This window comes from Myodes glareolus, chromosome 6, assembly GCF_982192425.1.
Source record: "Myodes glareolus chromosome 6, mMyoGla1.1, whole genome shotgun sequence".
In the NCBI taxonomy this organism is placed as follows: Eukaryota; Metazoa; Chordata; class Mammalia; order Rodentia; family Cricetidae; genus Myodes; species Myodes glareolus.
The window spans coordinates 44,106,627-44,132,670 of NC_142031.1; the positions used below are offsets into that span (position 1 = coordinate 44,106,627).

At 37.4% G+C, this 26,044-nt stretch overlaps 2 pseudogenes across 1 annotated transcript in view; one reads left to right on the top strand and one right to left on the bottom strand.

The window, feature by feature from the left end:
• The window catches only part of LOC148121770 (zinc finger and BTB domain-containing protein 1-like), a 104,238-nt pseudogene that overhangs the window by 44,947 nt on the left and 33,247 nt on the right, over positions 1-26,044 (top strand).
• The window catches only part of LOC146894226 (actin-related protein 2 pseudogene), a 36,155-nt pseudogene continuing 25,521 nt past the window's right edge, over positions 15,411-26,044 (bottom strand). Inside the window, exons 4-7 of the transcript XR_015738104.1 lie at positions 23,947-24,034; positions 18,790-18,916; positions 18,542-18,602; positions 15,411-17,415 (exon numbers count right to left, since the gene is read on the bottom strand). The product of XR_015738104.1 is annotated as an actin-related protein 2 pseudogene (transcript). The remainder of the gene's footprint in view (positions 17,416-18,541; positions 18,603-18,789; positions 18,917-23,946; positions 24,035-26,044) is intronic.

Below are 26,044 nucleotides of genomic sequence, written 5' to 3' on the forward strand. Positions count from 1 at the left end.
TAGGTCCATTTGGTAGGAAAATCTTTTTCAGCTCTTTACTCTGAGGTAATGTCTGCCTGTGAAGTTCAGGTGTGTTTCATTTATACAGCAGATTAGATCCTTCTTTTGTATTCATTCTGTTAGCCTCTGTCTTTCTATTGGTGAATTGAGTCCATTGGTACTAAGAGATATTAATGACCAGTGATTTTTAATTCCTGCCTTTTTTCAGTGGTTGTGTTTTTTGTGTTCCCATATTTGGGGTTTGCTGGTGATAAATTATCAGTTGATTTGTTTTTGTGGATGCAGCTAGCTTCCTTGAGTTGGAATTTTCTTACTAGTACTTTCTGTAGAGCTGGATTTGTGGACAAGTATTTTTGAAATCTGGTTTTGTCATGGAATATCTTGTTTACCTGATGGTGTTGATTGAAAGCTTTGCTGGGTAGAGTTTCTGTGCTGATATCCATGAACTCTTAGTGTATGCAGCACATCTGTCCAGAACTTCTGACTCCCATGCTTTCCATTGAGATGTCGGGTATAATTCTGATGGGTCAGCCTTTATATGTTACTTAGACATTTTTTGCAGCTCTTAATATTCTTTCTTTATTATGTGTGTTTTGTGTTTTGAATTTTATATGACAAGGGGACTTTTTTTTATCCAGTCTATTTGGTCTTCAGTAAGCATCTTGTACCTTCATAGTGATATCCTTCTTTATATCAGGAATGTTTTCTTCTATGATATTGTTGGATATATTTTCTGTTCCTTTGAGCTGGAGTTCTCTTTCTTCTATCCCTATTATTCTTAGGCTTGGTGTTTTCATGTGGTCCAAGATTTCCTGGATGTTGTGTGCTAAGAATTTGAATGAATTTACATTTTCTTTGATGAATGAATCTATTTCCTCTATAGTATCTTCAACACCTGAGGTTCTCTCTTCGATCTTTTTTATTTTGTTGGTTATGCTTTCATTTGTAGTTCCCATTCATTTACCTAGATTTTCATTTCCAGAATTTTCTCAGCTAGTGTTTTTTTCCCTCCATTTCAATTTTCAAGTCTTGAATTGTTTGCCCTGTTTGTTTCACCTGCTTGACTGTTTTTTCTTGGTTTTATTGTGTTTCTTTAAGAGATTTATGGACTTCTTTCCACTTTTTGTTTGCTTTTTCCTACATTTCTTTAAGTGAATTTTTAATTTTCTTTTCAAAGGTCTCCATAATTATTCTAAAGTCACATTTAATATTGTTTTCTTCTGCTTCTTGGCTAGGTGATCAAGTCTGTTACTTGACCATGGGTTCTGGTGTTATCATAATGCTTTTTAGGTTATTGAATAAATTCTTGCATTGGTGCCTACCCATCATTTCCTCCAATTGGTCCTAGCAGTCTCTTTGCTTCTTAGTCTAATCCTTACAGATGCTTTCTGTGTCTTAGTAAGCTGTTCTTTGTCTGCTCTGTTCTGTCATTTTCCCAAAAGCTTTCTTTGCTTATAAATACAAGAAACTGTACTTATTCTCAGATTTCCCAGATCTTTTCTTCTATCCCTCCAACATCATTTTTGAGTGTGTTACATATATTTCTCACCTGGAATTGTACACAGTGCCTAGTTGAAGGAACTGTTATTTTCTGTGCCTCAGGGAGCCACTGAGATCATGGTTGGCCTTCTGTCTTGGTCCATTCTCTTGGTCTGCTCTGTGCAGTCACATCCTGAGCTTCAGAGATCCTCTGAGGTCACAGAAAATAGATAGGTTTGGGGGCAGGGTGGGAATTGTAACTTACAAGGTTTGATCCATGGGATGGGTTGTTGGAGCAGCCTACTTGTAGGAAGCTTACCTGCTGGCTGGCTAGAGAATCTGAGGCAGGTGGAGGACATTCCCAGGATTTTGCCCTGGAAACAAAGGCATAGAGAGTGGAGTGTCTAGCTGAGTAGCTGATCACTTACCTCTTGGTCCACTCTGTGCAGTCACATCCTGTGCATCAGAGTTTCTCTGAGGTTGCAGTCTGCAGTGAGGGTGGAGTGAGACTTGAAGTTTACAGATGGAGTGGGGGTGTTGGAGCAGTCTGCCTGCAGGAAGCTTGTTTGCTTGCTGTCTAGAGAAGTTGAGGCAGGTGGGGGAAGAGCCTGTGATTTTGCCATAGACCCAAGGGCCTATAGTGTGGAGTGTCCAGCTTGGTGGGTAATCACTTACCTCTTGTTCTGCTCTGTACAGTTGTATCCTGTGCTTATGGGGGAATAAGAAGATTTGGGGGCAGAGTGGGACTTGTAGCTTAGAGAATCCAATAGATGGAGTCTTGGAGCAGCCTACATGAAGGAAGCTTGCCTCTGGCTGCACCTTTTAAAAAATTACTAAGCTGGCATATCTAGGACCAACTCAGCGGCCCTCCCTGTTTTCTCAACACCATTCATAATGGTCATAATGTTCACCACCTCTGTGAGCCATGCTTACTACTCTTGCTCCAGGGATACAGTGGGTCTATTTGGCCATTAAGCAATTTGTATCACACTGCTCACAAAGCTCATTTAAGTTCTCTGTAGCAGGACCTCTCAAAAGTGGCAGAGTCTGTCCTGGCATCACAAATCAGGAAGGTTTTGCTGCCAATGCTTAGTCAGGAGGCCTCTTAAAGGAGCCATGCCTCCGTTTACCTCTACCAAATATAGGCCACCCGAAAAAAATGCTACAACCATGAAGTCATATTTAACTCTCTTCTCTTGTCTCTAGAATTCCTTCCCAAGTTCTCTCAGGTTACATATGAATGTAGTTACCCCACATTGGTGCCACTTTGTAAATGGAGACTATTCTTTCATTTCCCAGAAGCCCAGGCCCAAATAATCAAACAGAAATAATATTAATTACAACATTGTTTGTTCATTATTTAGGCATATTCCTACCTAGCCCTTATATCTTCAATTAATCCATTTCTATTCATCTGTGTGTTGCCATAAGGCTATGGCTTACCGGACAATGTTCTGGTATTTTTCCTTCAGCAGCTACATGGTATCTCTTTGACTCTGTTGACTCTCTCTCTATATCTCTGCTCACACTTTTTGCCTGGTTTTACTCTGCTAAGCTATTGGTCAAAACAGCTTTATGTATTATCTAATAAAATGAAAAAATATAAAAGGACATTCCACATCAAGCATTTAATTTGTGGGCTTAATTTCCCAGAAGTTTGGTCCATAACCAACATTGTTGCAAGAGGGAAGACTGCAACAGACATACTGACATGGCCTTGGAGCAGTATCTAAGAGCTTATCTTTCTGTCTGAACATGCAAAGCAGAGAGACCTAACTGGGAACATTACAACAATGTCACCAAGCTGCATACATACCAGTCTTTAAAACACAATAAGGTCATTTCATGACAGACTCTAGCATGGTCAAATTCACACAAAGATATATAACTAAGTATGGGTGATCAAATAATTCAGCCTAAAACTGACTTTGTGCAGCAAACAGTGTTTTTAAAAATAACACTTTATGGAATTTTTTGTTTCTTATGCATATGCATTGTCTATCATGCATATGAAAGCAAACAGACACATCACTAGAAAAGGATATGTTCATTCAAAATATCGAATCAAAAACAGAAATTCATACATATTGTACCCCACAGCAACCAATATGTCCTCCTTGTGGATGATGAAAAGAGGCTCCTAGAACTACCTACTGAGGAAATTACATGCAGGGACTTCTGTTATACTGCATTGTATCTGTCCTGCAATTCACTATAGTTCTGAATAAAATTGTCGATTTATTGTTAAAACATAGGTCACAGTGAGACATTCTTCTATTAGAAGAAAGGAGAATTACAACGTTATTTTTCTATTGGCAATCTATTTTAACTTTCTTAGTTAATACAATTGTTCATTTTAAATCTGCTCTTAGATTCTAGGAAGTTTCTTTTTACTGATCTGAAGCTTGCTCAGTATATCTCAAATGTTGCACATGCATAATATAAATATGCCCTCAAACACCACCATTCTTAAAATTCTATAATTGCAACTATAATTGGTACCTAATTATTGCTAATTCTCAGGAACAAAACTATTGTACCAAAAGAGATTCAGACGGTTGCTTCTCATGGTGCAGTCAAGGCCATGGTTCCAAGCTCCCCAGAAGTCACCTGGTGTTCACTGAGGTCGCTCAGCAATCCTGGGAGTTGCTCTTAAATCCGGGGTGTCATTCAGACCTGCTCTGGCAGAGGTTGATTGCTTGGGCCTCCTCTGGCAGTGGTGGCTGGCTCAGGCATACTCACTCACAGGTCGCTGTTCCACAGAGGTCAGGCATACTAACTCAGCAGAGGCTCTCTTGCACCTGCTTCTGTAAAGGTGATTGCCTTAGGACTGATCCAGTGGTAGTCACTGGCTCAAGCCTGCTCTGGCAGAGGTCGCTGGCTCAGGCCTGTTGCCACAGATGTCCTTGTCTTGGGTGTGCTTCTGAGTAGGATCCTGGGTTGGGCCCTATCCTGCAGAGGTCTTTGACTTGGGCTTGGTCCCTCAGAGGTCCCTAACTTCGTCCCACAGAGGTTTCTGGCTTAGGCCTGCTCCTTCAGCAGTCACTCCCTTGTACCTGCTCCTGTGGAGGTCACTGTCTCAGGCCTGCTCTAACAGAGGTTGCTGGCTTAGGTCAAGGGCATGGCTACAGCTGTGGCAGGATTCCATCAGACTGATGATTAGTGGAGTGGGTTATTCCACTCATTGCATTTACAGGACTCCTCTGCCTCTACCATTGTTCAGACTGAAGAGTCAATCCTCAGGCTGCCAAACTTCAGACTCTCTTGTTTCCTTTTTTATTGGCACTCATTGTGATCCAGTACAGAGCTGATATAGCTGCTGGATTGAGTAACCTCATAACCTGAATATAGATTGATATTTAGCATCCCAAATAATTTACGAAGTTGAAAAACAAAGAGCATATGAAAAAAATCATGTCAGTTTATGAGTCTGAAAGAAAATGCTTCACCAGATACACCTTATAACCTAAACTCAAAGTAACATTATACTCTGATCTCAAAGTAACATTAGAGAAAGTGAAAAGATTAGCAAGGCATCACATTTCATCAGCTATTGCTAAGTTTTTTGGTTCATCTTTTCTATCTTGACAATTGATAATAATAGTATCAATCTATGCAAACGACTTTTTTTCTTGGTGTATTTTTGTTTTTCATCTTTGGGAAATATTCGACAGCTTATTAGAACTGAGACACTACACCACACTACCCCTATATTTGGGATCAGGAAGAAATTCACTGTGAATCTATATGAGTGTGAAATTCATGATCTCCAAAGCCCCTTGACACTTTTGTGTGAAGGATCTCAGGGCTAGTAATCAAAACACAAAACACTCAGATTAAAGAAAGAATATTAAGAGCTGCAAAGGAAAAATGTCAAGTAACTCATAAAGGTAAACCTATCAGACTAACACCGGACTTCTCTATGGAAGCCATGAAAGCCAGAAGGTCCTGAATAGAGGTACTGCAGAAACTAAGAGACCATGGATACAAGCCCAGACTACTATACCCAGCCAAGCTATCATTCACTATCAATGGAGAAAACAAAATATTCCAGGATAAAAACAAATTTAAACAATATGCAGCCACAAATCCAGCCTTACAGAAAGTATTAGAAGGAAAATCACAACCGAAGGGATCCAACATCTAGCGGCCCTTCACAAACACAACTCAAAGAAGGGAAACACACAAACTCTACTACCCTTCAAAAGAAAAATAAAAAAGAATAATGGAAGTCAACAACCACTGGTCATTAATATCACTTAATATCAATGGACTCAATTCACCAATAACTCAAGTCCAAATGGATTAAAGATTAAAGGCCTCAATATTTATCTGACCACACTGAACCTGATAGAAGAGAAAGTGGGAAGTAGTCTATAAGACATGGGCACAGGAGAGCACTTCCTACATATAACCCCAGCAGCACAGACATTAAGGGCAACATTGAATAAATGGGACCTCCTGAAACTGAGCAGCTTCTGTAAAGCAAAGGACACTGTCATTAAGACAAAAAGGCTGCCTGCTGACTGGGAGAAGATCTTCACCAACCCCACAGCAGACAAAGGTCTGATCTACAAAATATACAAAGAAATCAAGAAACTAGACTTTAAAATGCTAATTAACCCAATTAAAAAATGGGTCATTGAACTGAACAAAGAATTCTCAGCAGAAAAAGTTCAAATGGCCAAAAGACCCTTAAGGTCATGCTAAACCTCCTTAACAATCAGGGAAATGCAAATCAAAACAACTCTGAGATACCATCTTACACCAGTGAGAATGGCTAAAATCAAAAACACTAATGATAGTCTTTGCTGGAGAGGATGTGGAGTAAAGGGTACACTCATCCATTGCTGGTGGGAATGCAAACTTGTGCAACCACTTTGGAAATCAGTATGGCGGTTTCACATGAAATTCGGGATCAACCTACCCCAGGATCCAGCAATACCATTCTTGGGAATATTCCAAGAGATGCCCAATCATACTACAAAAGCATTTGTTCAACTATGTTCATAGCAGCATTATTTGTAATAACCAGAACCTGGAAACAACATAGATGCCCTTCAATGGAAGAATGGATAAAGAAAATGTGGAATATATACACATTAGAGTACTACTCAGCGGTAAAAAACAATGACATCTTGAATTTTGCAAGCAAATAGATGGAAATAGAAAACACTATTCTGAGTGAGGTAGCCCAGACCCAAAAAGATGAATATAGTATGTACTCACTTATAAGTGGATTCTAGCCATAAATAAAGGTCAGTGAGCCTATAATTTGTGATCCTAGAGAAGCTAAATAAGAAGGTGAACCCAAAGAAAAACATACAGTTATCCTCGTAGATATTGGAAGTAGACTAGAATGCCACACAAAAATTGGGATCTTCGGGGTGGGGGTGGGGTGGGGATAAGGGGACATGGGGAGAGAAAAGTGAGGAGGGGAGGATGGGGAGACCCTGGGGGAATGGGATGGTTGGGATTGAGGAAGGGTAGATATGGGAGCAGGGAAGATACCTTAATTAAGCTAGCCATTTTAGGGTTGGCAAGGGACTTGACTCTAGAGGGGTTCCCAGGTGTCCATGGAGATGTCCCCAGCTAGTTCCTTGGGCAGCTGAGGAGAGGGAGCCTGAAGTGGCCCTATCCTATAGACATACTGATGAATATCTTGCATATCATCATAGAAGCTTCATCTGGCGATGGATGGAGATAGATACAGAGACCCACAATGGAGCACTGGACTGAACTCCCAAGTCCCAAATGAGGAGCAGAAGGAGGGAGAACATGAGCAAGGAAGTCAGGACCGTGAGGGGTGCGCCCACCCACTAAAACGATGGGGCTGATCTAATGGGTGCTCACCAAGGCCAGCTGGACTGGGAATGAAAAAGCATGGGATCAAACTGGACTCTCTGAACGTGGCTGACAATGAGGGCTGACTGAGAAGCCAAGGACAATGGCACTGGGTTTTGATCCTACTGCATGTACTGACTTTGTGGGAGTCTAGTCTGTTTGGTTGCGCACCTTCCTGGACCTGGATGGTGTGGGGAGAACCTTGGACTTCCCACAGGGCAGGGAACCCTGACTGCTCTTTGGACTGGAGAGGGAGGGGGAGGGGAGTTGGGGGACGGGGAGGGAAATGGGAGGTAGGGAGGAGGCAGAAATTTTTTAATAATTAAAAAAAAATGTTATGAGAGCTGGCAAGAAATGAACCTAAGATAAGACTGATCATTAATAACTAATAAAAAAAGAAATAGAATACAAAAATCATGATAAAGTGGATTGGTGAAAGTCCATGAAGTTTCAATTCTTCAGAAGATCTACAAACACCTGAGTAAAGCTGTGTGCAGGAGAGGTGCTCCTCCTCATAGAAAGCACATATGATTGGTTGTTCATAGTCAAATGGTCAATGCTACATACGTACAGGTAACATTATATGTTCTTGACAACTTATATTTAGGAAGATATATGTGTATAAAATACATACTTGCATAAAATAACAGTCAATGTAAAAATTAACCATGAATTTAAAAGATAGGAAAGGATTATATGGGAGAATTTGGAAGGAGGAAAAGGGAAGGGTGAAATGTTTTAATTATAATTCAGTCTCGGAAATTACAAATAAGAATAAAGCACAACAAGCTGCATGGCATCAGAAACATTGACAGTTTATCAATATCACCAGTATCATCTACCTACAGAAGAATCTGTAAACATTTGTGTACACTCTAGAATGTACCATGTCTCACACACCTTATCAAGGAGGGAAAATAATAAGGGAATTATACATGAAATATGAGAGAAATCAAAATAAGAGTCAACTCATAGAAATGGTGTTCTTTGTTTTCCAAAGCAGAGTGCATGCCCTACAAATAAACCTGTATTACCTTTTGGATCTGACATGTAATCGAAACAAAGGCATTTATAGTCATGGACTTGATCCAGCCAATGAGTGAACCCACCCATTGTTGATTTTCATGTGCCCAGAGCACAACCTACTTCCCTGAGGACTTTATAATCAGGTCAAACCCTGTGCTAAAGTCAGACTCATATGATGCAGGAGAATTGTCTGTATTCTGTCAATCATATTTTAATAAAACGCTGATTGGCCAGGCAGACAGTATAGGCGGGAAAACCAGACAGGAAGTAGAGATGATGCAATGAGAACAGGAGAATTCTGGGAAGCAGAGAGGTTCCTCTGCCATTCCTGTGCAGACCACCGAAGAGTCAGCATGTAACTTGCCCAGCTGAGAAAGGTACGGAGCCATGTGCTAACATAGATAAGGATAATGGGGTAATATATTTTATAAGAGCTAATAAGTAGCCTGACCTAATGGGCCAATCAGTTTATAATCTTATGGAGTCCTGTGTGTGATTTCTCTTTGGGATTTGCCGGTTGTGGGGTACCGGGCAGGATGGAAACCCCAACAAGCCGGCCCTCATGTTACATATGGCGCGCAACGAGATCTCTGTGTGATTGATTTTTTTTGGGCTTGCTGGCTGTGGGGTACTGGGCAGGACAGAAACCCCAACAAGTTGGCCCTCGTTCTACACTCATACATGACATAGAACAAACATGAGAATCCTTACTCAGTTCCAGGGATTGCTTCTCTGGATTACAGGAAATGAAGGCAGCATTTGAACTGTGTTCATCTGATTGTGGTCAGTGCTGCCTGGTGTCTGTAAAAGCCCTCCTCTAAAAGGCTTAATTGTGTGGAAATTTGTTTTCAATTTTTCAATCTCAAGTGCCAAATGTGACATCAAGATGACCCATTCTCTAATCTCCCTCTCTGCATCTCTGAGATAGTGTCACCATCCCATGCCGAGCAAGTCAGAGTATTGTTTTTTGCATGGTATCAGAAGAAACCATATTAAACACCTAAGTTCCTTATTTATTATGCAAAGAGCTTGATAGAAGGGGTCCCATTGAGTTTCAGTGGCAGTGTATCAGGCACACAGTATTCTTCAAAATCACAGCCTTCAGCCTGAAGACATGCAAGTTATTACTGACAACATAGTGGTAGTACTCCACCCACATTTATTCACTGTTGAGATTTTATTTAGGATATATAGGAGAGAGAGAAAGAGAGAGAGAGGGAGGGAGGGAGGGAGAGGGAGGGAGAGAGAGGGAGGGAGAGAGAGAGAGGGAGGGAGGGAGAGAGAGAGAGAGAGAGAGAGAGAGAGAGAGAGAGAGAGAGAGAGACTGGTATTATATTATTTCTATCCCTTACTCTCCCACTTCAATTACCTCTATGTCCTTCTACCACATCCTTTTAAATTTTTGATTTCTTCAACTATTATTGTTGCAACCCAAGTCCCAACGTGTACATAGAAGGAGAAAGAGGAGTGAGTGAGGGAGAGAAACAAAGAGAAAGATGATAAAAACATTTACATATAGTTCCTTCTGTGTCAATTTGAAAGTTTTTATATGCATATGTGTTAAGAGGTGACCACTTGGTAATGTATGCTTACTATATAATCCCTTCTTGGAGAAGACTGATTTTTCTCTTTATTAGCAGTCTTTAATTGCCTATAATTCTTCAGGTAGGCAATTTCTTTCATCCACACTACCCTGTCAACTGGTGATGGTGTTGTGTTGGTTTGTTTAGGCAAAGGTAAAAATGAAAAAAATAAGTTAAGGATGAAGAATTTAACTGTTATTGGGATACAAAACACATAAACAGTAAATTGACAAAGGAAAAGAGAGAAATTAGAAGACAAAGAGACTCACAAATTTATGTAGCATACAGTTCTTTGATTCCATGAGAGCACAGAAAAAGAAAAACAGAAAAATAACCACAAGGCCCAAGTATTGTCCTTGATGAGCATAAACTTGACCACAGCTCTTCTAACACCCCACCTTCTTAATAGGTCTTCCCAGAGACCTGAAGGACTAAGGCATAACCATATGACTTAATCCTTGCCAAATGTAAGACCTTGCTATATCTCTGAGTTTCCTCTTCCCTACAGCCAGGCCACACTGACAATCCCACATTATTGTTTTGATGTAACCAGAAAGATTATAAGTAAACCATATATTGCTGACTCAAAGTAAATTCATATAACATACTTTGTTTCACTGTATTCATTTCATTTCTTTTTATCATTATTTTCAAGCTAGACTTTAAACAAGAAACTTAAGATAATTAAAAGTTGTTTTCTAATGAAACCTACATACATTTTTAAACATACTATGATTCACAGGTTTATTTTTGTCTGCATTTGTCTTTATTGCTTATCTGTTATCTTTTTCTGACCAGGAGCACTGTTAAAATAGTAAGAAACTTGGTTGAAGTAGCCCTGGATGCTGCCAATACCATTCTCAGCCTTTAAATATGGCAGAGATACATTAACCATTAGCTCTGGGACTTCTGGGTGGGAGCCATTCTCACTACCTCAACTCAGGGAGCACTGTGAAATACATAAATCCTTTTTTGTCTAAGTAAAAGCTAAATCTGCCATGTAGCACATTGTGTGGCATAGAATGTCTCCATGCATGGCAGTAAGAACCTGCCATGCTTCATGCTCTCCTGCCTATGCACTCCTAGCAGATCTTATGCCACTGCCTGCCCAGGTGGAGAGCACAGAGCCATGGATGGTTTCAGCTACATTTCTCCTGATCCCAAGTGGGCAAACAAGCATCCTGAACCAAAGTGGGGTGATGGACTCTAGCCCTAAATATATGGGAACCATTTTGTAGACAGGGACTGCTTGTTCATTAGCCGGCCACTCTGACCCTAATAATAACACATGAAACACATTAATTACAACAATGTTTGGTCTAGCTTAGGCATGTTTTTAGCTAGCACTTACATCTTTAATTAACCCATTTCTATTAATCTATGTATTGCTATGTGGCTGTGACCTACCATAAAGTTTCTGGGTCTTTATCCTTTGACAGCTCCAAGGTGCTACGGACCGGCTCAAGGGAGCCACTCAGACCGTAAGGGAATCAGGGCGAAGGCACAGGAGAAATCAGGATACGGCGAGGAAATTGACAGTCATTCTCAATGAGACATACTGCTGCGAGTTTATTCTTTCAGTGTGAGGTTTTTATATCTTAATCAAACAAAGAACTTGGTAAAGGCATACATCATCAGATTATAAAATAGAAAAGATCAGCACAAAACAGTTTTACAAAGAGAATCTTTGAAGATGCTTTGACATGGGTACAAGGACTTTTGTTCCCTCATATTCCGTTAAGTCAGCCCTTTTTTCTTGTTATTAGAGAGACCACTGTTCTTGAGATAGCCCACCTTTATCAGCTTGTACCAGGTGGCTGGCTGGGCTCAGCTAAGTGACCTTGTGTGTCTGGGTGAGAAAGAAGAAGGCTACTATCTTCCTGGAAAAACTTTCTGAGACTCATTTTGTATCATTAATCTCAACTTCTTTCCCTTCCCAACTCTCAGGGTCAGATGTTGTAATTAGCCTAGGTTTTCTGGCCATAAGGAAGGTTGCATAGGCCTCCTGTTAAGTTGCACATAAATGCCTAATGCTGTTTTCCTGTAGAAGGCTTCTAAGGTTTTTTCTGCTAAGATTAACTCCTTTTATTCCACATCATCAAGGAATTGTCCTAATGATGATTCTGGCAATTCCCAGAACTGGCTACTTTTTTAAGGCTTTAATTAATAGTGGAGCAGAATTCAAAAATGTCCTCAGCAGTCGTGTTTATATCCACAACTGCCTGGAATAGTCTGATCTGTTAGCAATATGTAAGGATCACAAAGAACACACAGACAAGGGAAAAGACACACATTATGGCTCCAAGGACAGCGAAGTTGAGTCAGTACAAAGGGCGACTCAGGTGGCATTACACCACAACTGATTGCCAAGGGACCGCCTGGAACACACAGCTCCGAAAAGCACAAATCCCACTCCTACCAGCAATATTTGCCCATCCAGTCAGCATTTCTGCTACACTGGCGAGACAGCCTTGGATGTAGCACCAAGGTGCTTCTTTGACTCTGCCTATTCTCGCTCTCACTCTATCTCAGTTTGATTTCCCACCTGAATTTACTCTGCTAAACAATTTGCCCAAACAGATTTATTCATTAGCTAATAAAAACATATACAGAAGAACATCACATATCATCTAGCCATTGGGCCCTTGCTAAGTTTCTAAGTTAAACCAGCTCTATAGATACATCCAGCCCTGCTCAGTCCCTGGAGATTTGCATATGCCCAGAGCACAGTCCATTATCATGACAAATTTATTGGCTTCTCATGCCTTCTGCAAGAGTCAAATGTAATCAGGATATATCATTGCAATGAAGGGCCCTGCTCTCTTGGGGTACTTCTGGTCTGAATCACAAAAAAGTTAAGACCAAAACAGGGATTTACTTTGATCACTGTGGTCAGTGCTGTGAAGTTCTTTGTGCGATCTTCATATAACATAAATAACACAACACATTTGTTCTATGTTTCTATTCTCAAACATGAGGTATGACATCCAGATGACCAAGACATCATCGTTCTTGTCTGCAAGAACAGTAAGAATTTTGATGAATATTTATTTTTGTTTCAACAGAAACCAGCGAAGGCTCCTAGACAACCCATCTATTATGTATCCACTTTGTAAACTAGGGTTCTAGCAAAGTTCAATGTATCTCAGACAGATTATTCTCTCATTATAAATAACCTGGATCCTGAAGATGTTGCTCTATGTTACTGTCTACAATATGATGAGTATCCTTCCACGGTAATGTGAGTCAAAACAACCCCTGTCCCGGAAACCAAAATGTGCTATTAATTCCATGACGACTTGGTAAGCAGCATTTTTTTTTTTTTGGAAGGGCTCTGTTTGTTGGAGGTGTACAGTTTCAAAATTGTGTCTTACTGGTCCATGATGCCATCACAGACTCTGACTCTTTAATGAGGCCAAGCACTTGAATGGGGTTTGTAGGCAGTATGCTAAAAGTTACTTGGTGGCATCATGGGCCAACTGATTATCAGAGTTGAGGTGTTGAGCATGGTTTCCACCCAGTAGTAACAGAGAGAGTTAATGGACCTCCGCCATGTTGGACTGGGCAGAGCCATAAAGAAAAGCAGTCCTAGTTCTAGGAAAACTGCTTTGCATTTTAGGAAATGACTCTGGTCAGAAAAGGATTACAGATATGCAATAAAGACAGACTCAGATTAAAAAAAGACTTCTAAATGGGCCATAGTGTTGGATAAATGTATATATTCTTGGGAGAGAGAAGAAAAAGAGTATAGAGAATTGTAAAAAGAAGTAAATAGATTTTTTAAAAAATAAAACAAAGTTTATAAAGAGAGAGTAAACATATACAAAAATTGATACATTAAAAAAATAAGTCACATAAAGATGGAATATGGAATATACACAGTGAATCTGGATAATATATATAATTTTCTTTGAATTTTGACTGTGATTGAGCTAAGTACAGAAAGACATTTTATTGTATGGGCTGTTAAATTAAACCTACATATATTATGATATATATATTCTAAAGGCATCTTGACTTAAAAATTTGTGTCTATGTTGCTTTGTAAAATTGGTCCTGCTTTTGTTTCCACAGAAGTTAAAAAGCTGTGGATTCTTTACTTGCTAATATGGTTTGATGGACCAAAGCTCCCTGAAAGGTCACCATGAAAACCCCCAAAATTACTTTGCCCAACAAAAAACAAGAAACAGTTTGGAGAGAACTTGGCACAAATTTCCAAAAATTTGTTTACATTTAAAGGGAAATATGCTATAAATACTTAGCATTGGTATGGATCTTGGTCTATTGATATAAGTTTTAGATCAATTTTAAATTCTCTCTCTCTCTCTCTCTCTCTCTCTCTCTCTCTCTATATATATATATATATATATATATATATATATATATATTATACACACACACACACACACACATTTCTGCTGTTAAGGTATTGTGTTTGTGCAGCTCATTTAAAAATGTAATGTATAATGAAGAACTACAGGTTAGTATAGTTAATCTATAATAGTCAAGCTTGTAGTCATGTTTGTTAGGTTTTCTAGATATATAGAGATACATTTCAGTTAGATAGGTATTCTTCAAATCTTTCAGAAACGTTCAGAATATAGCATTTCAAATTTTTAGGAACTTAGAGACTTTTCATGACACTGAGACACATTTGCTCCTGGCAGCAGCACCAATCTACTTCATGGGAATGATGGGCATTGAAAAGGTTCCTGAAAGAGTTTGCTAGCCATAGGAGGAAGAACTGCACTTGCCTGGACTGCTTCATGTTATGCTGTATAAACTGGACATGCAGGACCCACAGAAAAATGACTGCTAAAGTTGCTTAATGAAGGTGAGACAGTACTTCATGAGTCTGTCAGACATACTGCAGGACATAGAAGAAAGTGACTGATAAATTTTCAATATAGGCAAAACTGTCATTGAAATTTCTTGCTTCAGGGAAAATTCTGCTGGATACTATGAGCCAATAGGCTGAAGATGACTGCCCACAATGTTACTGAAAAATTTTGGGGAAGTGTCCAGGCAATGTCTCTGTCAATTCTAGAGTTTTGGAAGTTTCTTACAATGTACTTTCTGTTTACTTAGGTAAAATTATGTTCTTCTGGAGTCTATGATGGTGTTAAAGAATAGTCACATGTATAGTTTCCCTTAGTTATGATGAAAGATAAAGTAAATATTGAATAATTTTGAATATTTATTGAAAATAAATATTGAAGCTACAATTCTTGCTTGATAACAGTGATTTTACATGCAAATTTACTATGTTAAAGTTAAAACTTTCCTTTTTGTTTGAACAGAGAAGGGAAATTTTGTGGGAAGTTCTGTATATGTGTTGCTTTCATTGGTTAATGAAAAAAGAAGCATCTTTGGACTGTGATAGGGCAGAATAGGACGGGCATGGGGATTTATATATATTAGTAAAGAATATGAAGACAAAAATGATAAAGAGAAACCATAAAAAATACTGGGAGAGCATTCTACAGAATACTGAAATTGTCCATGTTTAATTTTCCAAGTACTATTATATCCCAATACAAAAGCGAGGAGAAGGTAAAAGAATTCTTTAACATGATACAAAGGACAACTTGAACAGTCAATTGTTTTAACACTTTGAGGCATCAAGTCATTAGCATTATGTTGTTTAGGTACTACAGCCATTCTAGACCAAGTATCCCAAAGGCAACCACTCTGCAGGTAACCACATATAACAAAAAAAAAAAAAAATGGAGAAAAAGTACATTTAGATATCCTGAATATCTGTCAGGATAAAAACAGGCTCTAATTTTGGGCCTTCATAAGCAGTTGAGATGGAGTCCTCATGTCCCTGCTGCAATTTGACACGAAATTACCCCAAAACAGGGTATGACTAGACTATTAAATTCTCAGTGAGTGAAATGAACACACGATAATCCACAGAGTATGTGTTTTCCAGTTTGTGCTGTGAACTGATAATGAATTCCATAAAGACAGAGTATGAATAGATTAAGAAGTTCTAAAGTGTGTGAATACATGCTAATCCTCTAAGTATGTGTTCTCAATTATGTTTGTTTATTCTTTTGTAGACTTTTTGATATGCAATGTTTTGACCACAATGAATACATTCATAGGGTTTCTCACCAATACAGGTTCTTTAATGTATTGAAAGACTATTGTGAAATGAAAGGCTGTAACAAGCAACATTCATAGAATCTCTCCCCAGTATGTGTTCTTTTATATTTTCAAAGACCATTAAGATACACAAAGGATTAACCACACTGATTACATTCATACTATTTTTTTTTCACTATGAGTTTTTTTTTTATTCATTTGAAGACTATTGTGGAATGCAATGGTTTTATCACACTAATTACAGTCATAGGGTTTCTCTCCAATATGTATTCTTTCATGTATTTGGAGACTATTGTAAAATGCAAAGGCTTTACCACACTGATTACATTCATACGCTTTCTCTCCAGTATGTGTTCTTTTATGTATTTGAAGATCACTGTAATATGCAAAGGCTTTAACACACTGATTACATTCATAGGGTTTCTCTCCAGTATGTGTTCTTTCATGTATTTAGAGACTATTATGACATACAAGAGCTTTACCATTCTGATAACATTTATAGAGTTTCTCTCCAGTATGTTTTCTTTTATGCCTTTGAAGACCACTGTAATATGCAAACACTTTACCACAGTGCATACATTCATAGGGTTTCTCTCCTGTATGTGTTCGTTTATGCATTTGAAGACGACTATTACATGCAAAGGCTTTACCACAATGATCACATATACAGGGTTTCTCTCCCGTGTGGACTCTTTCATGCATTCGGAGACTATTGCGAGATACAAAGGATTTCCCACACTGAGTACATTCATAGGGTTTTTCTCCAGTATGTGTTCTCTTATGAATGTGAAGATGACCCTGACTTGCATAGGCTTTACCACACTGCATACATTCATAGGGTTTCTCTCCAGTATGTGTTCTTTTATGTATTTGAAGATGACTGTGACGTGCAAAGGCTTTACCACACTGATTACATTCATATGGTTTTTCTCCAGTGTGGGTTCTTGTATGCCTTTGAAGATCACTGTAACATGCAAATGCTTTACCACACTGAGTACATTCATAGGGTTTTTCTCCAGTATGTGTTCTTTTATGAATGTGAAGACGACCCTGACTTGCAAAACCTTTACCACACTGAGTACATTCATAGGGTTTTTCTCCAGTATGCATTCTTTCATGTATTTGAAGATGACTGTGACGTGCAAAGGCTTTACCACACTGACTACATTCAAAGGGTTTCTCTCCATTAAGTGTTCTTTTTTGTTTTTGACGTCTTTTGGAACATGCAAAGGGTTTCACATATTGAATACATTCATATGCTTTCTCACTAGGATATTTTCTTTTATGCCTTTGAGGATGACTGTCACATGTAACGGCTTTAATACTTTGAGGGTATATGGAAGCTTTTCCTCCAGTATGACTTCTTTCATGCCTGTAAGGATAATGGCACATATATAAGTGTTACCCCATTAAATACACTGTTGAATCGTTATAACTGTATCAAATAATTTTTAAATTTGTTCCATTTTTAAAGAGGAATTAGATCTTTAGGTTTTATCACTGTGTTTATACTTATGTTGTTTCCATTTACTAAGGATATTTTGCAACTTTAAAGATATCTTGGATGATAAGATCCTTTATTACATGAGTAGCATTTCCAGAATCATTTTTCTATACAAAATTTTTCAAATATTTGAAGAGAACTGGAAAAGCTCAGACTTATTGCATTTAAAAATTTCCCTATACTGTGAGAGATACTACATTTGTCAATTATTATTTATTACTAGTACTCATAGGGATTTTCCGCAATGTGCATTTTTAATGTGCATTTTTTGATGTATTATTGTTGAAACAGGAAAACAAATTACTTGAATACTTGGATGATATTCCACAAGGATACTCAACATGGGGACTGCTACATATCTTCTAATTACTCTAAGAGAGAAAAATGTTATGCCTTTCCATATCTCTATGCTCATAAGCCTTGTACCCAGAGTGACATATGATATACCCACTAAAAGAAAATAACAAATAAAAGGATTTCAATTAAATTCACAGAGTTTGACCTTCCGTCCTCTTAAACTTTTGGTATAGGGATTAAGGTTTCTCCACAACTGCCCCTTCATTCTTTACTCTAATTGCACCCTCAATAAACTTAGTACAGTCACATCAAATATATGAGTCACACAAGATTCAACATGGACTATTTGCATGTTAGAAAGTCTTGCAGAAATACTTATCACCACTTCAAAGTTTATAATTTTTGTAATATGATGTGGAAGAAATTGAATGACAATTCTACAGCATAGCTCTCATGATGCTATGATTCAAATGGTGATTACTCTTAAGACACTGTTTCCTTAGCTTCTTTCTTAAAAGCATGGCTTTCAAAGGCAATTCACCCAGCTGAAACTGAGGTACATGTCTTTGTGACAAAGTATCAATCACTGATGCACTTAAAGTGTCATCATTTATTATGTTGTTTTTGTTTAAAACTTTCAGTATACACTACAATTTCTTCAGAGGAACATTTGTACCAGCTTGCACATGAAAATTACCTTTCATATCTTCTAGGCCATTGAGAAGGCTTTTCAATATCATGGTCTTCCCAATTGTATCCTAAAATATAATATCAGAAAATATATGTAACATTGAAAATGATGCAAAATTTTAGTTGCTATCTTCTCTGAACCTCTGACTCATTCATCTCATTGCTTTCCTTTCTGAATAAAATTAGATAAGAACATCAATAACCAATGAACTGTTGTTCCCTTATTTTGAAACATAAAAGGAAATTCAGTCTTACCTATAATAGTGAGGTTTCTGTAGGTCTCCAGCATAACATCTTTGTAGAGATTCTTCTGGGAAGGATTCAGTAAAGTCCATTCTTCCCAAGTGAAATCAATATGCACATCATCATAGGTCATTGCATTCTAAAATTTCCAATGTATACATTCAATAGAAAGCATGACAAAGACACTATAAATGTATACTTCTTTGATAGTATGCTCACATAATTTTGGGGCTTCCCCCCAATTATTCTATACCATATACATAACAATTTAGTCACCAAATAACTTTTGAAGGGAACTAAATAGAAGGTTCAGCTCTATCATTTCTTTACGCCTTGAATGAGATATCACCTGCAAGAGAAATGCCTATTAACAAAGAGAGAGAGAGACAAGTAAACAGACCAGCAATACAAAGGACACATAGGGATAAAAATGTATGAACAAATTAATTACTGCCTACAAAAAAATGAAGAAAAATATGGGCAGGCTAGGTACATTGGCTTCTGCCTCTAATTCCAGCACTCAGAAGACAGAGGTCTCTGAATTGAATGCCAGACAAGTCTACTCAATCATGTTGAGGACAGTCAGAATTACATATTGAGAAACTGTTATCAATGCAAAAATTAGCCAAATCAAAACAAAACAAAACCCCAAAAATCATTTAAAAAAATCACAGAGGTGTTTAGTCAAGTTCCTATAATGAGTTATGCATTAACTCCAGCTCTGTATTCATCTTCCAGAAACCTGAAGTGTGCCGATTTAAACTGTTACATCAAAAAAAAAAAACTTTACTAAAGGACACTGTATATTTAGAAGCTTAAAATTCAGCAATGAAAACATTAGCAATAGATGCTATCACAAGTAATCAACACAGGGCAGGAGAAAAAGATCAAAATAAGAACTCACTGGCTTGCATATAGGTGAGCTTAACTGTCTGTATTAACAAGGGGGAATCACAAGAACTCATTAGTCCATGGTCAGGGTTTCTGTGATCATGTTATGAACACTGGGAGGAACAGGTACCCACACAGTGCATATATATGCATACAGGAAAATTCTCATATACAATAAAAAATTCAAAACACACATTATAGCCATAAAGAAGCTGATGCACCTGCAATCCAATTAATCAGGAGTCTCAGAAATTATTAATGTCAAAAATAAATGCTATTTGTGAAAATAAAATGATACTCTCTTCCAAATGTTTATATTCCAGATATGGGGGAATCTTAGTATAACAGCATATGTTTGACAGAGAGAAAACCATCAATCAATAATATAAAAAAAGCAAGGAATGCTAGCCCACTTTTAATCATAGGACTTGGGATCTAGAGTCAGAGGATCTCTTAGACTGAGGCCAGCCTGGTGTACCGAACTACTTTCAGGACAGCTAGGGCTACATGGACAAATATTGTCTTCCAAAACTTAAAAACAAGAAGATTCAAACAACAGGCTATTAAACTGCCTTAGCACTGAATAGTAATAATTTATACTGAATCTTATGTAACACTACTATATAATGGTGGTAAAGGCATGACAGCAGAGGAAGCTTACTGTTTAGTATCAAACATAACACAGTGGACACAAAGAAGAGGAAATAGGTTGAGGAATAGAGAATTATATTATATCCCCAATGAGGAATTTCATTCAGAAAGTTTCCGCCTACTAATGATTTCATAAGCAATCAGCAGAAAGTCACCAAGGAATGATACATATTCAAATGCATCTTCCTTTTTGGGGAGGGGTTTAATTTAATAAATTACAATATGACCTAGGTCATTAAAGGCTCATGATCATTCATGAAGAATATGCTTTAGTCACTTCAATGATCCCCATACTCTGCAAAAGCCCCTACAATGTTTAAATGTCCAAAGTCTTTTGTGACACTAAAGACAATCTCTTGATAGTGACATCTTGTAAAATAAGAAAATGTGTTACATCTTTCTAACATACAATGGCACAGAATACCATTCATATTCTAAAAGGGAAAAATGGAAACATACTGAGGGAAGATTGGACTAAGATTGTATTGATGTACAGCAGGGAAAAAAAATCAAATGCTGATGCTCTATCTCAGATGCATGCAACTTCAGTTTCAAAAGACTGAGATAGCCCTATCCCTGGAACTTCTCATACACCTACCTCTCTCTTTGATTACCTCCACTCTCTATAGACTGCTTGCTCTCATGGAAGATGTCTCATTGCTTAGGTATCTCAACATCTTGTGGTCTCAAAATGCTACCCAGGCTATTGCAAAATATTATTAAGATGTGTTATATTCCCTTATGATGTGGAATATTTCTTTCAATAATGCAAAGATTTGTTGCATTCTTTTATGTTAATTTGTTTAACTCTGTGAAGCTCTGATGCTTTGCCTGTCTCAGGCACCTGATTGTGCTAACAAGCAGATGAAAAGCCAGCACCTTATCTGGAAAAGAAATGAGGACCTGGAAGGCAGAGAGAATAGAAGCGAGGAGAAATCTTGGAATAAAATAGGAGGGAGAAACAAAAAAAAATAGGACACCAGGGGCCAGCCACCCAGGTGCAAAACATGCTAGAGAGTAAGAAGCAAAGAAAGGTATACAGAATAGAAAAAGATAAAAAGCTAGAGGCTTTTATGGAATAATTTATGTGAAGAACAATGGCCAGAAACAAGTCAAGCTAATGACAGAGATTTATAAGTAATAATAAAGCTCTGTGATTTTTTTGGAAGTTGGGTGTCTTGTTTCCCAAATGAGCAAAATCAATTGAACACATTTTGAAGCCCAATGTGGGGCTCAAAACTTATGGCTCCTTTAAGAGTTTCTTCTTTAAAGAAGCCTTGAGAAGGGGATACATAAAAAATTTAACAACACCAAAAAAAGTATGTAGCAGCACAATAATCAGATTCCTAGTGATATGAAGGAAGAATGCAGGTCCTGAATCATACTTTCAACCTGGTTGCCAGTTATTGCTTGGATTTCATAAAAAGAGAAGCAGAAGGAGCCCACAGTCAAAGTCACCAGTGGAGTTCAATGCTGTATAGCAGTTTAAAGGCTTATCTTGTCAAAAAAAGATGAAATGATATTCCGTTAAAGAGGTTCAGATTGAAAAAAACTTAAAAAGTTTCCAGTGTATTTTACAATTCGTATAGGCTTAAGAAAGTGAAGAAAATACATATAGGCATTTATAGAAAGAAATAGCTTTGAAAAATAGTAAAAAGACAGTAACAGTAATGGAATTAAAAAAGGCATTTAAAGATAGAAAATAAACAGGGAGTCAGGATTCTGTATAGTATTATGTTCATTCTGAACTTTTTGATGACTGAGGCAAGAGGCAGCTAGTGGAGGACATGAGATGATAAACAGCACTGTAAAACTGAACCAACTGAGATAATTTGGGCTTTTTGTTACTATTGATTTTATTGAGGTTTACAATCCTCTCCCTTCTTCCCCTCTCTTCTTCTTCCTTTCTCTGTGACCCCCACACTCCTGATTTACTCAGAAGTTCTTGTCTTTTTCACCCTCCTATGTAGATTCATGTATGTCTTTCTTAGAGTCTTCTGTTGTCTAGCTTCGCTGGGGTTGTAACTTGTAACCTAGTGTTTTTTTGTTGTTGTTGTTCTTGTTTTTTTTTTTTTTAACCTTTGTGTAGTACTCATTGTGTAAATGTGCCAGATTTTCTTTATCCATTCTTCAGTTTAGGACCATCTAGGTTTGTTGGTGGTGACATTTAGTTGGTTCCTAGCTGTACAGCACCAAAGTAAACACTCAGAAAACATCTTCTTTGCAATACTGTTTGGCCAATAGCTTAACAGTATTTTTAGCTCACTCCTGTCTCTTAAATTAACTCTACCATGAGCAAAGTTAGATCTGTTGGCTAGTATCTTTCTCCTCTGGCAGCTTCATGGTGTCTTTCTTATTCTACCATATTTCTCCCAGCATTTAGTTTAGTTTTCCTGCCTAGATCTACTCTGTTAAGCCACTGGCAAAAACAGCTTCTGTAGTCATTAACCAATAAAAGCAACACATTTACAAAAGGACTTCCCACACCGTTGTTTTCAGGTTCTGGTTATTACAAATAATGCTGCTACGAACATAGTTGAGCACATGTTCTTGTGGTATAATTGATTGTCAATTGGGTAAATACCCCACAGTGGTATTACTGGGTTTTGTGGTAGATTGTTTCCTAATTTTCTGAGAAATCACAATACTGATTTCCAAAGCAGTTGTACAAGTTTACAAGGCCACCAGTGGAAGAGTGTTGCCCTCATATCCACTCCAGCATAAGCTGCCATCAGTGTTTTTGTTCATGGCCATTTTGACACATGTAAGATTGAATCTCACAGCTGTTTCGATTTGTATTTCTATGATAACTAAGCATGCTGAGAATCTACTTATGTATCACTCATACCTTTGAGATTCATCTTCTGAAAGTTTTCTGTTTAGGTGTGTACTCCATCTTTGTGAGATTATTTGCTCTTTTATTGTCAAGTTATCTTAACTTTAGAAGTCAAACATATCTACTAAATGAAAATAAAAATATTTTTAAAAAGAGATTTTGCTTTTGTTTCCACAGCAGACAAAATTTTGTGCATTTCTTAGGGAATGACATTGATCAGGTTTGATCAGGGAAGACCTCCTAAATCTTGACAAGTGATGACAATCAGCAAAGATTATAGCTGGTCTTCCCAGGACTTGGACATTATCTCAAACTGTCTCAGGGAACCCTGCAGATGTCTTCACCGATATTCAGCAGGAAGAAATCTAGAGAACATGACACCTACATTTCCAGCAGATGAAATATGGTAGGCTTTTGGTTATTTGATGGACTAGAGATGTTTGTTATCATTTAGGGGAATATAGTATTTTGATAAATTTTAAGTTATTTTTGTTACAGTGTGTGTATATATATATATATATATATATATATATATATATATATATTTCTATTCTAATTTAAGGTATTGTATCTATGCAACTCATTTAAAAGTGTAAGATAAAGTTCTAGTTTTTGAAAGCTATTATAAACTATTTAGGATAATAAGGAAACTCAGGTTAGTAGACAGCCACTTATAACAATCAAATACGTTGATGTTGATGTTAGGTGTTTTTTCAAGGTCCTACATAGATATATCCAGATAAACAAATGGTTTTCAAACACTTAAAAGATGTACAGAATATGGCACTTACTTGCTTAAGTAATGATGGGTATTGAAGAATCTCCATTGGTGTTGCTTTCTTTCTTTTTTTTTTACTTTGAAAAATCTGATTTTATTTTCTTAATCAAAAAGAAGTATATTTGTGTTAAATTTAGAAAATTTAGCTTTCCATTGATATCTCAAATACTTGCCAGATAGACACTAACAGTGCTCAGAACTGTGAAGTTAGCATCCAATACCAAATTTTCAAAGAAATCCCTCAAGGCATTGGTAATTTTAATTTAAAAATAAAGAAGGAACTTTAGCATTGGAAATCTAAGTGGCAATGGGTTTCAAGAGCTAAAAACCAGATCTTTTAAAAAACAGAATTTTTTTAGTTTTTGAAGGACTCAAACCTGACACCTCCAATAGAATACAGTATGTCCCAACTCCCAAATTATTAAATTCATTATTTCACCTTAGAATAGGAAAACTATAAAATGGAATTCCTAAATTATTACATATATAAATACATCATTTTTAACAGTCATGTTTGCTAGCAGAATTATGAAATAAAAGCAAATTCTACATTCAAGGTACATAAGATAATGCTCTTTCATGTTTTGTTTGGGATTCTACCCCATTCTTTCTTGTTTTCTACCCCTGTATTTAAAACCATGCTCAAAGCCAAGAGTCAACCATTTTTCTGCACTCAATAGTCACTGGTACCAGTCCTATACACAGTAGGTGCCCTGGAATGGGCTCAGGACTTCCAAGATAGGGTATCTGACAATGTGATTTAGGAAGGCTTAGGACTCTGAGTCATGCACCCAACACCGACCAGCTGGTACTGGCGGGTGGTTGTGTGTACTGAGCATGTCCAGCATGCACACAGACATCTCCTATTTGTTCAAATTGAGGTAAAACAGGAAAAAATACTTAATATTACAGAAGCTGCATAATTAAGACTAACTTCCTTTTGCTGCTGATTTTATATAAACTAATTTTAAAGTTATCTCAAGAAAAATCCACTAAAAATTTTGATTTTAAGCATCCAAAAAGAAAGGAAAAAGGAAAAAAGTCATTCTTCCAAATTTATCATTAGCAAAAAAATATTTTGAAATGAAGGAAAACATTTCTCAGAATCATGATTTTGTATTCATTGTGATTCAACATCTTATTATTTCATTTTTCAATGTTAGAAAGACCTCACTCACTTCTAGGTACTAGCTGATATTTTTTGAGATAACAAACAATACTAGCAGGACTCATAAATAGAATTTTCTGACAAGTCTGCAAACGTATCCAAAATCCCAAGATGGCTGGGAAGTAGCAATTATGATTAGTTTTCAGTACAAACATAGTCGACTCCTGGTAAATTTTCTATTGTTGTTGCTAAAATTTTAGTTCCAGGTCTCATTACAAAACAAAAACGAACTGGCAACAAGTCCCACTGTTAATGTTAATACAACAATTATAACCTACTGCCAGTAGCTGTGTGTACTGTGTAGCTGCTTTAGTCAAGAAGCATTGATGGGCACATAAAAGTACAACTTTCAAGAATGGTACTTAGCATCATTACCTCAATGCTTCCAAAATAAACAACAGCATTTAGAAAACACCAGCCCTTAGGAACTTTCTATTTGTAATTTGACTTAGCAAAAGCATTTTGTTTAAAATATTACTTTCTGATAGTTTAGGAAATATACTCCCAGCTGAGATAAGAAATTAATTCCTAAGCTGCATGGCAATGAAACACTAAGCTTCTTTTGTTTTCTACCATATGGAAACAGTTCCAGGCAGACCAAAAGAAGAAGCCTACCATGTCAGAGTACTGTAACTGAGGTTCATCTCACATATCCAGAAGCAGAAATCCTCAAAAATCACACCAGGAAGAACACCCATTTGTTCCACCACACAAAACCTACCCAAACACCTTAGTTCTGAGCTTACTATTTCCCCAAGATGTTAACAGGACAAGCTTCAGGGTACTTACAAAGTGGCAGCAGCTGACTGCTGAAAGCTAACACTACAGAAGAAATGCCCTGAAGGACTCAGGGCTGCCCACCCATCCCTTACCACCCCCACCCAGAATATGTAAAAGCTCATGTGAAAGTTTTTTCTTATGTTAATAAAGACATACCACCTAG